A 13351-nucleotide genomic window follows, 5' to 3' on the forward strand; every position below is an offset into this window, starting at 1 on the left:
TATGTGTGTGTATGTATATGGGTGTGCTCGCACGCAAGTTCTGAACAAATAGATTTGGCAGCGAAATTCTTAGTCTTTTTATCCGAATAAAATCTAGGGCTCAGATATCTGGTTAGTTAACTTGGTCTCTGGTCCATGGATTTGAGGGTGGTTCCGTTGAAGCAGAGAATATCAGTAAGGGGCTTTGCCTTCTAGCCTCACTAAACTATTTTTTGCAACTCATTACAGTTTCTATCACCTGTTCCTGGCTAGGCAGCAAGAGAAAAGTCTTAAAACTAGAAAATTAGCAAGGGAAAAATTTAGGAGAGCACTTTCTAGCAGGAAAATCCCACCAGTAATCTGGTGACTGACCCTTAAGCAACAGTTGGACTAGTGAAAGTCCAGGACTGGTTTGGCCCAGTGGGCCAGAGGGAGGACGAAGGAGGCCAAAGGAAACGACTGGTGCCTGTGCTAGGAAACTTCCCTGACCTTGACAAAGCTGAGCAAGTCCAGTTAGCAGTGAAGAAGGCCCATTCTCATACCTTGCAAGATCTCAGCCCTAAGAGACCAGACACAAGTGGGGAGAGGGAGATATAGCAGAGCCTAAACAGAGAGTTTACATAGAGTAGAAATAGTGACTTGTAGACACACACACAAAGATCCTCTGTTAATGTTCATTAAGGCAAACTCAGCAAAAACTGGGTTTAAAATGATCCAGCTCTTTCACTGAAATTAGGCCTTTAACACCCAGTCACTTCAGTTCCAAGGCCTAAAGAGAAATCACAAGGGCATCTCCATGGATCTGTTAACTTGTAGTTGGGTTAGTACTGCCTTTTTCCTCCTTCAATAAACTATCCTGTGATGAAATTAGAAAATGAAAACATTTTTCCCTTTTTTTAAAGAGTTCCACAGTCAAAAACAGAGATGGCAGAACCTAGGAAGACATAAAGTTTATAAATATCCATCCATGTGAGTAATGTGCCAGCAACTTCAAAAACAATACAAAACAATTGTGAACAATCAAAAACTAAGTTTAAGTGCAACCCTCAAGAAAATATTTTAAAATGATTTCTCAGATATTTTTTCCACTCAAAAGTACATACTATTGGCACAGTACCATTTCAAACCCCAAAGATTTATCTCCTGATAAAGTTAAGTAGGAAATTAGGAGGAAGATGACCCTTAGGTGATTCCCCCTGGTGAAGCTGGATTTCTGAAATCAGGGTAATCTCTATTTTTTTTTTTTTAGGTTTTTGCAAGGCAAATGGGGTTAAGTGGCTTGCCTAAGGCCACTCAGCTAGGTAATTATTAAGTGTCTGAGACTGGATTTGAACCCAGGTACTCCTGACTCCAGGGCCGGTGCTTTATCCACTGGGACACCCAGCCACCCCTAGAGTAATCTCTTTAAAAAGGAACATGCCCTTCCTCCCAAGTGTCTCCCTGATAAATTTTGAATGGAAATGTTTTCTTCTTCCTTTGGATCTTAAATGACTGTTTACTTTTTATGCTTGGAAAGGGGCAGAGATAGTGCTTTTGGATTAATTTTAATTTTATTATCATTTCAATGGAAACCCTGCTGTGGGAAGGTTAGATACCTACTGCATATCTGAGATTATTGTATGAGATGAACTACTGACTACTCTGGTGGAAAAATAACAGAAAGACTTAGAAGGTAATTGTACAAAGACTTTTTTTTTTCCTCTAGAGAAACTTCCCACTTATTAAAAGCCAATTGATGAATTTAGATTTTCCTTTCTTAAGGTACAAGAAACAAAAATATTCTAAGAGAAGCTGAATGCTCTCTACAGAAAAAAATATTTATGTTCTTATCTTAAAGGCAAATAGTTGTGAAGCAACAAAATTTCACTTTGTTTTGATAGTTTGAAAGCTTCATGATTTTGTCCATGTGTATACTTCCTCCACAGGTATGAAGAGCACCTATTCTCTTCTTGATGAGTTTCTATGGCTGAGCTTTTCATCTGTCACCTAGTAGTAGTAATTCTCTCTTTTCACTCAAAGCTAAGTAGCTGGCACTTGGAAAACAGATGCACAGAATTTGTTCCCCCATTTGGAGTCTTTCCAGCTCAGGAAACCATCCTGGAATCTTACTTGTGCTCTGTTCCTCTTATCACCTCCCTGCCATGACAAAGGGAAATTCTTTAGTGGAATACTACAATCTTCAGGTGGGTAAAAGTTGGCCCATGGAGAGAAAAGGGGATCCTTTAGAGCTTAGTCCTGCTCATTTTATAGCAAACTGATGCCTAGACTCACACAAGATCATACAGGTAGTAAATATTAGAGCTGAGGTTCAAATTTAATTCCTCTGGATCCAAATCATCCTTCTTCTTCCTTAGTAGGTAGCTAGGTGGTACAATGGATAGATCACTGGGCCTGCAATCAGGAAAATTTGAGTTCAGATTTGACCTTAGACAATTTGTGTGACCTTAAGCAAATCACTCAACTTAATTTGCCTCATTTTCTTCAACTGATAATGGGAATATGGACCTATCTCCCAAGATATTGTATGTAAACTGCCTTGCACATAACTATATAAATGCTGGCTGCTATTATTATTATTATTATTATTTTATTATTTACTATTATAATACAACCCTGGCTTTCCAGTTAATAACATTAAATTTTCCTTTACCATTGCTTCAAATGTAATCCTTAATTGCATATTGGAAGAATGCTAATAGAAATAAATACTTTCTAGGCATCTAGTCTTACAACAACAAATCATAATCCCTCTACCAGTTCCTTGTCTCCATCTCTCTCTGTTTCCTGGTCCAGGACTGGATATCTTTGCCCTGGATTATTCTATAAGAACAACAATGACAGCAGCAGTAACAACAATAACTTATTAGATTTTTTAAAAATTTTGTTTTTTTATTTATGTGGTTATTTCCTCTACTGATGCAGGTTGCAACTCATCATACCTATGTAATTTTTGTCCACTTCTTTGTCATTCCCTGCCTGAGAAGCATTGATACCATCAATTGTTTCTAAGATAAAACTACTCTGGCATTTAAAGCCCTTCTACAATCTGGCTCCAACCAATTTTTCCAAATTGTTTTTCCTTTCTTTCCTCTCATCTGCCCTACATTCCAAGCAGATGGTGCTATTTTCTCTGTTTTGTGATCATAGTTCTCCCTCCTTTGTCCAGGGTTTTTGCATCCTCTTCTCTTCTCTTTTGGCCCTTGAAACACTGATTTCCCTTCAAAGCTCAGTTCTAATGCATACTTCTACATGAAGTATAGTAGTGAGTCCTAATTCCCACATCTTAAAATTATCTTGCATTTACTTTCTTTATATCTCATGACTTTTTTTTTTTGTTTTCCACAGTGGAATATGAACCTTTTTTGGAGCAGGACCCCTTTTGTTTTTTGTCTTTTATCCTCAGACTGTCAATAAGGACAAAGGTAGGGTCTGGAACTATGAATGCATTGGTATAAAGAAGTTCCAGGTGAAAAAATTTCCTCTACCAAGAAGGCTGGCAACTTCTCTATAACTCTGAGGAAGTTAAGTTCATTGCCAGGATCACATAATCATAAGTACTCATTTGTGTCAGAGGCAGGATGTGAACCCAGGTCTTTCTGACTCTAAAGTTGGCTATCAACTGTGCCACATTCTCTCAGACCAATAGGTATTTATTATTTGTCGAATTGCATTCCATAAATTTTTATTTTTTTAGGTTTTTGCAAGGCAAATGGGGTTAAGCAGCTTGCCCAAGGCCACACAGCTAGGTAATTATTAAGTGTCTGAGACCGGATTTGAACCCGAGTACTCCTGACTCCAGGGCTGATGCTTTATCCACTGCGCCACCCTAGCTGCCCCGAATTCCATAAATGCTATGCAGATGATCTATCCAAATTGCAGGTTTTCTTCAATGATTTTACTTATCATGTGAATTCCATCATCATACTAGGGCTGTTGATATGAGCATGAGCAATATACAAACTTTTTTAGTCATATATATTTTCTTGATAATGTGTTTAGTTAGTATAGTGGCAATCATGGTAGTCCTGGAGTCAGCAAGACCCGAGTTTGAATCTTGCTTCATATACTTAACCTATGATTCTGGACAAGATTCTTAATTTTTATCAGCCTTAGTTTTCTCATCTATAAAATATAAGTTATCAGCTACCTTAAAGGGTTGTTATAAGGATCAAATCTGATATATAAAGCACTTTGTAACCTGAAAGCACTATACAAATGTTAGCTCTCATCATCATTATTAACACCATACTATTTCTTGTCTTCAAATTATCATTGATAGTATGCTTCAGGGGCAGCTAGGTGGCGCAGTAGATAGAGCACTGACCTTGGAGTCAGGAGGACTAGAGTTCAAATCTGACCTCAGATACTTAATAATTATCTAGCTGTGTGACCTTGGGCAAGTCGCTTAACCCCATTGCCTTGCAAAAACCAATCAATCAACCAATCAATGAAGGTTATATGCTGCATACTACTTATATAAAAGGGAGGAACTGGCCAATGAAGGTCTAGTTTTGAATACATTCAGATTTACCCTTCCTTGGGGTTTATAGAGAGACTGGTTATAATCCAACACAGAGATCAGCAAGCTATGGTCCATGGGCCAACTCTAATCTGCTGCCTTTTTGTTAAAGCTAAAATTGATTTTTACATTTTCAAGTAAGGTTTTAAATATATAAGTCATTCTAAGTTAACTGGCCATACAAAAACAGGTAGGAAATTGAACTTGGCCCTCAAATTGTAATTTACCAACCCTTGATCTAATACATGGTAGCTTGGTGAGCCTTCTTGCAGCATTAAGTGAAGCAGAGGTTTTCTGAGGATCTGGGAAAATGATGATTCATGAGATGCTGAATTGGAAGTGTTTGTATATACAGGAGGGACAATCTGCTCTTTTACTTCTTGGTGGTGAATGGGCCAGAACCCCAGGGACTGGAGAGTAGGAGATAGGTAACTGCCTTTTTTTCATCTGGTTGTCAGTTCTTTGGTCCTGATCTTCCATGACTCTGGAAGAGAGAGTGAGGTTAATGATTTTGCACAACTCTGTCTCACTTAAATTCAAAGTTCATTTCCTCTTTGGAAATGGACACACAGCAACAACAAAACAAACAAAGCTATGGTTTCTTTTGTTTTTTATTCTTTCCTGTTATTAAGTAATTGAGTATTGTAAGAAAAGAGTGCACAAGAGATTGTGAAATCTGTTAGAGCCATCAGATGGCGATTCACAGATAAGTGGAGTTGGTGGATAGTTCTCTGGAACAATAGTGGACACAGGAAGTGACTGCAGATGGAGGTGGAAAGACAGTCTTCCAGGGATGCAACGTTCAAGGATCATGATGGAGAGAAATGCTATCCAGGGATTTTAGAAAGGTACCCATTCTCAGGGCCCAGAAGAAAGCTACACCTAAGGGGAACTTCATAAAGACTATGAAAGGATCTCTAGGCTTATCACCCAGGAGGCATTTGTTGACTTCATGTGTTCTTTACAAATATGCATCACTACCATTGTACTTTGTATCCACTTTCAGGGAAACTTGGGCAAATGGAGAACAAAGACCTGGTTTGTGGGACATTTTTGAAATTGTGTCTCTAGAGATGCTATATACCTTCTCAGTAAATAATCCTTCTAAGAGCTAGTAGAATTTTACTGCTTAATTGATAGAAGAAAGTAGGGGGTGTGGGAGGGGACACCCTTAGACTTCTGATGGGAGTAGTAGTTAGTCACCCTCTGGAAACTCAATCTGTATTTTTAATTGTGAGTGAGATTTAGATTTAGAGTGTGAACCCAGGCACAATTCTATCTATCTCATCGATCCATCCATCCATCCATCCATCCATCCATCCATCCATCCATCCATCCAGCCAGCCAGCCAACCAGCCATTATCTTTCATCTATCTATCTATCTATCTATCTATCATCTATATATCATCTATCTATATAGCTATCTTTCAACCATATCCCTTTTGCATCAATGTTCTTTAGTTTGAAGTAGGTAGTAACAGGCATTATTGCAGATAGGTTGTTTACAGATACAATCAGTGCATATTTATGTATCACTTAAAATTTTACACTGTTTTCCAACCTACAACCTCTATGAAGTAGATATTACATAAGTTTGGTTATCTTTCCCATTTTACAGATGAGGCAATTGAAGCACAAAGAAGTTAAGGAAATTTTTTCCATCAGTACCCAGCTAGCAAGTGACAGAAAAGGGATTCAAATTCAGGGTTTTTCTGATTTCCAAACTAGGATCTTTCTAGTAATGAGGAATGGAACAAGATAACCGACATATTGGTGAAATCCAAGGTTTATTCAGTCCAAAATCCTGTTGGGTTCCAGGTATGCCAGGATTAGCTTTCTTTTTCTTTCTTTCTTTCTTTTTTTTAAAGAAACATTTTATTTATTTTGAGTTTTACAAATTTCCCCCCATTCTTGCTTCCCTCCCCCCACCCCCCACAGAAGGCATTCTGTTAGTCTTTACATTGGTTCCATGTTATGCATTGATCTCAGTTGAATATGATAACAGAGAAATCATATCCTTAAGGAAGAAAAATAAAGTATGAGATAGTAAAATTACATAATAATAATGTAACAGTTTTTTAAAAAATTTAACAGTAATAGTTTTTGTTCAAAGTCCATAATTCTTTCTCTGGATACAGATGGTATTCTCCATTGCAGATAGCCCAAAATTGTCTCTGGTTGTTGCACTGAAGGGATGAGCAGGCCCATCAATGTTGACCATCACCCCCATGTTGCTGTTAGGGTGTACAGTGTTTTTTGGGTTCTGCTCATCTCAGCATCAGTTCATGCAAATCCCTCCAGGCTTCCCTGAATTCCCATCCCTCCTGGTTTCTAATAGAACAATAGTGTTCCAAGACATACATATACCACAGTTTGTTAAGCCATTCCCCAATTGAAGGGCAGGATTAGCTTTCATTAATAACCCCTTTTGCAACAGTATTTGCATTTTTGACTTATACCACTTTGTATTACACAAGCTCAGTGATATTCCATTTATTGATTCTATAAACCCTTTTCAAGTTTCAAAGGATTTTTCTCAAAGTAGTACAAAAGGATGAAGAATAAGTCTGTGTTCAACTTAACTAGCCTTTTGATTTTTCAAAGATTTTAACCATATCCTCTTGTGGTATTTATCTTTTCAGACTAAATAGTCTTAATTCTTTCTGCACAGTGGTTCCTTGATCTCTTTCTCTGGAATTTAAAGACGCTAAAATACAATCCGTAGAGCTGGGTTTAGATCCTGTCTTAGACATATACTGATAGTGTAATCATGGGTTAATTCATTTGACTTTTTATACACACTATTTCATGATCTGAAAAATGGAGATAATAATACTTGCATTACTTACTTGACTGGATTATTATAAGGAAAACATATGGTAAATCTTGAAGCAGTATATAAATATGAATTATTGGTATAGCAATAGAATTATGCATATTTCAGAGACAGCATTTTTCTCTACAAAGATAATATATATTTATGTACATATATGGAAATAGGTGTGTAGATATACATATACAGCAAACATATGTAGAATCAATTATGTTATATTGAAATAAATCTAAATATTTATAGCATGTCTCAAAAATTTTAGTGTAGTTTTCAGTTTTAAAAACTTCCAAAGTATAAATGCCATAAACTTAGAAAAATCATTTAACAATTTAATAATTTAAATTCCTTTATATTTTAGTTCTATAAATTTGTATAATAAATTTTAAATTTAAATTTAAATTTTTGAATGATACTTCTTCATATTGGTAGAGCTGTAGAGGAGGTCCTCTTGCTGAGCCAACCTTAGTCATTTGAACTTTCTCCATTAGACATTTTTCTTGAGGGCTCATATTAAAACTGTCAGGAATGCATTAAAACCTTATCCTGAAGGGATGAGCAAGTCCATCAAGGTTGGCCATCACCCCCATGTTGCTGTTAGGGTGTACAGTGTTTTTGTGGTTCTGCTCATCTTGCTCAGCATCAGTTCTTAAGGCTAGGAATACAAATATCATCCTTTCAGTTACTGAGTAGCAGCTAATGAAGGTTTTTACAAAATTAAAAAAATTGATTAAGTGTGTCAAGATGGTGTGTGATATCAAATTTCCTTTTCAAATGTTTTCCTATAAGTTTGTGGTTTTTATACTTTTGAAGTTTTATTAAAACTTAAAACTGCACTGAGATGTTTAGGAGTATATATCCATATTTATATCTATAACTATATATACATATTTATATCTATATCTAGAAGGATAAACATTTTTTATCTCAGTCTCCATCTAGATCAAAGTCTGTTATCTATAGAGAGGGTGGTGGATAAAGTGCTGGCCCTAAAGTCAGGAGGACCTGAGTTCAAATTTGACCTCAGACATTTGATACTTACTAGTTGTGACTTGACCAAGTCATTTAACCCTGATTGCTTCACATCTAGGGTCATCTCCAGTCATCTTTATTCACATCTTGTTACCAGACCCAGATTGCTCTGGAAAGAGCTGGTAACTCTCACTCAAATCCAGTTTACCTGCTTGTCATGGCATCACATCCCTGATGTCATAATCTTTGAAAATGAAGGACAAACATCATTAACAGATAAAATTCTCTAGATATAAATATATATTTTTCCCAGTGTCTCCCTATACTTTTTTTGACCTTTTTGACTAAGGCAGTGTCTTCAGGTAACAGTTTATATTATCTCTCAGGTCTCTCCTGACTCATGGCCCATTATTGTTTAAAGTCTATTTATCCTAAAAAGTATAGTTTGGACTATTCCACTATTTTAATGGATTTTAGGATCTTCTTGATTTGAATACATTCTCTAACCATGTTGTATTCATCCTGTACTACTCTTGTCCTTGTCTTCTCACATATACTCCACAGAACTTGGACCTGCTAACATTCTGGGAAAGGGCTCCCTCTAGATCTCTTAACTGTGGGAGAACATGGAACTATCTACTGATTAGCCTTTAAATAACTTGACCAAACAGACCTGCTCAGAATTTGAGTTATTTATATTGACTATTATCTTATAGAGGTCTGTAGCTGAGAAGATATGGGTTCCAGTACTGGTTGTCTGAATCCCGGCAAGTCACTTAACAATTCAGGGTTCTAGTTATCTATTGTTCCAATTTTCTCTTCTACACTCACTATGATCTCTTTCAATCTTTCTCAATTACTGATCCATGGCATTTTTTTTTTAATATCAAGGGTAGTTATATGTTAAAATCTTTAAACTTAACATATTTATTCCTTCTCTCTAATATTGAGAGTTGCAGAAAATCTGCATTGATAGAGCTTTCCTCATCTTGGAGTTTCCTATATTAAAGGTAACAGGTCCATGTTATGGAAAATGTCATCTATTCCAGAGGAAGAAAGATGAAGTCTGAATGCAGAGCAATACATAGTATGTTCACTTTTTAAAACTTCTTTTATGTTTTTTTTCTTTCTTTCTCATGGTTGTTTTCCCCTTAGCTCTAATTCCTCTTTCATAATATGGCTAATATGGAAATATGTGAAATATTATTGTTCATGTACAACTCTTACCAGATTGTTTGCTACCGTGGGAAGCGGGGAGGGGAAAGAACAGAAGATGAGAGGAAATTTGTGGAACTCATAAGCTTGGAAATGGATGAATGTTGTAAAATACTTTTGCATGTAATTAGGAAAATAAAATTAGAATGTAACTCCCCCCCCCCAATCACTACAGCCAGTCCTTATTGTTATTTTCTTTTATCATGTAGCTTTGTTCAAATCAAAACAAGTCAACAAGTTTTTAATAAGAACTTTGGAAAAAGGGCCAGGGAGGTTTCAGACCCTCTGTTGATCCCTATTGTCACTAGGAAACAGAAACAGAAACAGAAAGATCCCCTCCTTCCAGAAGCTTACATTCTAACAGGAGAAGAAAACACACTAAAGAGAAATTCTGTGAAAATCAGAATTGTAGCCTAAAAAAGGGATGAACACAGGGCTAAATTGGGTGGGTCTCTCCTTAAAATGGAGATTCTGATAGGAACCAACCAGTCAGAGGGAGAGTAAGAGGGTCAGTAGTCCATCACTATGTGCTGGTCACATAGAAGAGAGAAAATCAGGAATTCAATCTGGACACGAAGGAGACATACCTGTTCTCAGTGTCCTCTTTAAATGGAGATTTGGGAAAGAGCCATCCAATCAGAGGCAGAGGCTGCAGGTGCAGAGGAGTCTTTCCATGTCTGAGGTTCTGAGGAAGACCAGGAGGGTCAGAAGTACAGCCTTGAAAGGGATGGAAAGACTGAAACTTACCTGGCCTTTCTCTGGTTTAGATTGCTTCCACCCATATAGCATCTTATGTCTGCTCCTTCTTTCAGTTCATTCACTTCCCAATTTTTTACTTGCTCCAATAACTGTTCTCTCCAATCTGTCCTCTATGTAGCTACCCAAGTACTATTTCTAAAAATTATTGACCACATCTCTCCTCTGCTCCAACCTTTCCATCGCCTCTCCAGGATAAAATTCAAATTCTCACCCCCTTTTTTGGTATTGCAGGCCTCCACAATTTGACATATCTATTCAGGTTTTTTTTTTTTTAGGTTTTTGCAAGGCAATGGGGTTAAGTGGCTTGCCCAAGGCCACACGGCTAGGTAATTATTAAGTGTCTGAGACTGGATTTGAACCCAGGTACTCCTGACTCTAGGGCCAGTTCTTTATCCACTGCACCACCTAGCCACCCCTTCTATTCAGGTTTATTACAGTTTTCACCCTCATGAACTCTATAATGTAGAAAAACAGGCTTCCTGCTGTTATCCCACACAGTTCATCTTCCATCTCTATGCCTTTGCAAGGCAGCCCAACATGCCTAGAATGCTCTTCCTTCAAACTTCCATAACTTAAAATCCTCAGTTCTTAGTTCAAGCATCTTCTACCATGTTTCCTGATGCCCCCACCTATTTAATATGTTCTCCCCTCAACCCCATTATTATGCATTTACTCTTTCTCTGTATATATATATATATAAATTATATATTATATATAATATTTATTTAAAAATGTACTTGTTCCAAATATTTCCTTAGAACAGGGTCTGTTTAATTTTTGTCTTTATCTCCTTATCACCTAGTAATGTTTGACTCATAGTAGGCACCTGACAAATGTTAATTAATCCAGTAATTGATTTCTTGCCACATTTTGCCTTTTAGCATCTCATTACCTAGAATAGCTTTGTGTTTTCTGTAAACCTGAAATGTTGACCGTATATTTTTTCCAGATGATTTATGAAAATGTTATAATATATAAGACCAGTAGCTATACTTTAAGAGAGCTCACTGTTTAAATTCCTCTACCTTAAAATGTATTTGTTTATTTGTTTCTTTTATCTTTTGTCTTTAATTTCTTTTCCTATCTGTGAAAAAGTCATTCCAATCTGGAGTGACTATTTTTTAATAGTCTTTCACTTGTAATCTTGTGGAAAGTATCCTGAAAAGTCATATTTATTGAGTTATTTAGTCCTCCTACCACATATTCTAGATTCTCTTAGGTTCTCCAACAGAGAAAGAATGAGATTAACCAGCCTATAATTCTCAGTTGTCTCCTGAACCCTTCTTATTCCTCAAAGTTATGTTGGCTATCTGCCAGTTTTCTGGCATAATGGCTATATGTAATATTAGGTTACTCATTTTGGCTAATAGTTCCATAACTTAACCTTCACATTCCTTCAAACCTATCAGATAGATGACACCCCTGGGTCATAGTGAATTATCTCCCATCTGATTGGTCTGTTATACTAAGTCTAGTGTATTCTGGATTTTTATCACCTGCTTTAAAAGATGATTTGAGAGTACATATTTCTTAGATGTGAGTTTGAACAGTAAGAATCTATTATTATGCTTAGAGACCTTGCAATAATAGACTTAAGATTTATGATTAGCATCAGTTATTTTTCCTAACCAGAGAGCTCTCAGTCTTTCTAACTTTTTCCTATGTGAATTTAAAGTGAATGAGGGAGGTCTAGGTCTTGCCAGATTTAGTTATATTCTAAAACTTGAACAGAAAAACATTCTTTAAAAAAGATACAAAATGTTTTGTTTTATTTTGCTTTTTATAAGCAAAGCCTCCCTAAGGTTGAGAGAGACTCAATCATACTGATCCATTGAAGGACATGTTGAGAGGTTTACTCGTTTGCTATTTTTTCAAGCCTCTTTTAGTCATAAAATATTCCCCTAGCTCCACTCACACCACTGCCATCACCACCTCTCAGTTGGAATCTCTCTTTGGTGGTGAATTGGCTTGGGGACTCTTTTCAGTGTTTCAGATTACTTGTGTGGAGGCAGAAAGTAGTTAGTACACCACATTTGTGATTTGAGTAACATCAGACTATATGTTTAGAAGAGTGAAAGTTAGTTTTCAGTTGAATTGCAGTAATGTTGATAGCAGGAGCATAATGTGGCTATCAGCATGACTCTGTGCACTATATATCTTCTGTTCTCTCTGCAAACTCTCTGACTCTGCTCATGGTTCTTGAATTGACATTTTCTTTTGTTCTGTTTACAAAAGAAATTCATAAGGGGGTGTGAGGAGATGTGTTGTGTGTTTGTGTTTGTGTGTGTGTGTGTGTGAAAATTTCAGACCGAATTTCATACATTTTTGAATTGCCCAGAGGTAAAAAACATACTTTATTCGCTTAGGAAAAACACGTTAGTTTTTCTTTTTGCTTGCATAAGTGAAAAAAAAATTGGCTATCTTTGTAAACTTTAAACTTGGCAGTTTTGTAGTCTGTATACAGGGAAGAAAAGCAAGCCAAATTTGAAGAAAATTGGTTAAGGATCTTCAGAGTTACAGACATTTAAAATCACATGGCCAAACATGTATACTAGAACATTTTTCTGCTTGATTTTTCAGGCCATATCACTCAGAGCTGCCAGTATTAAAGACCCCACCCTGTGAAGGCTATATTAGTGGTGGTGGGGGGAGGGACTGGGGAGTATTGTGATTAAGGTCCAAGTTAGGGCAATTACAGTTAACACCATCACTACCATGATGTTAAAGTTAAAACAGCTAATGTTTTAATTGGTTAATGAGATAGTTTAGGAATATGAAATATACTTTATAAGTATATTTTTCCTGCTGCCTTTTGTCTTTACATTATAGTAATTTATCATCCCTCCTTGGGGAGGGGACCCATTAAAGGCGCTATAGTTTGGTGCAAAAAGAATCTCCCTAGTAGCCTGGAAGACCTGAGTTCAAGATACTTGTTATATGACCCAGTCACTTGATCTCTTAGGGCTCTAGGTAACTCTCTTTAAGATTATAATTTTCAGGGAATTCTGTATTGGGATAAAAAGTTCCTTTAAGCAAGAGTTTCCTATACTAATGAAATCCTGGGTTAAAGAAGACGA

Source organism: Macrotis lagotis, chromosome 1 (genome assembly GCF_037893015.1).
Source record: "Macrotis lagotis isolate mMagLag1 chromosome 1, bilby.v1.9.chrom.fasta, whole genome shotgun sequence".
NCBI classification, from domain to species: domain Eukaryota; kingdom Metazoa; phylum Chordata; class Mammalia; order Peramelemorphia; family Peramelidae; genus Macrotis; species Macrotis lagotis.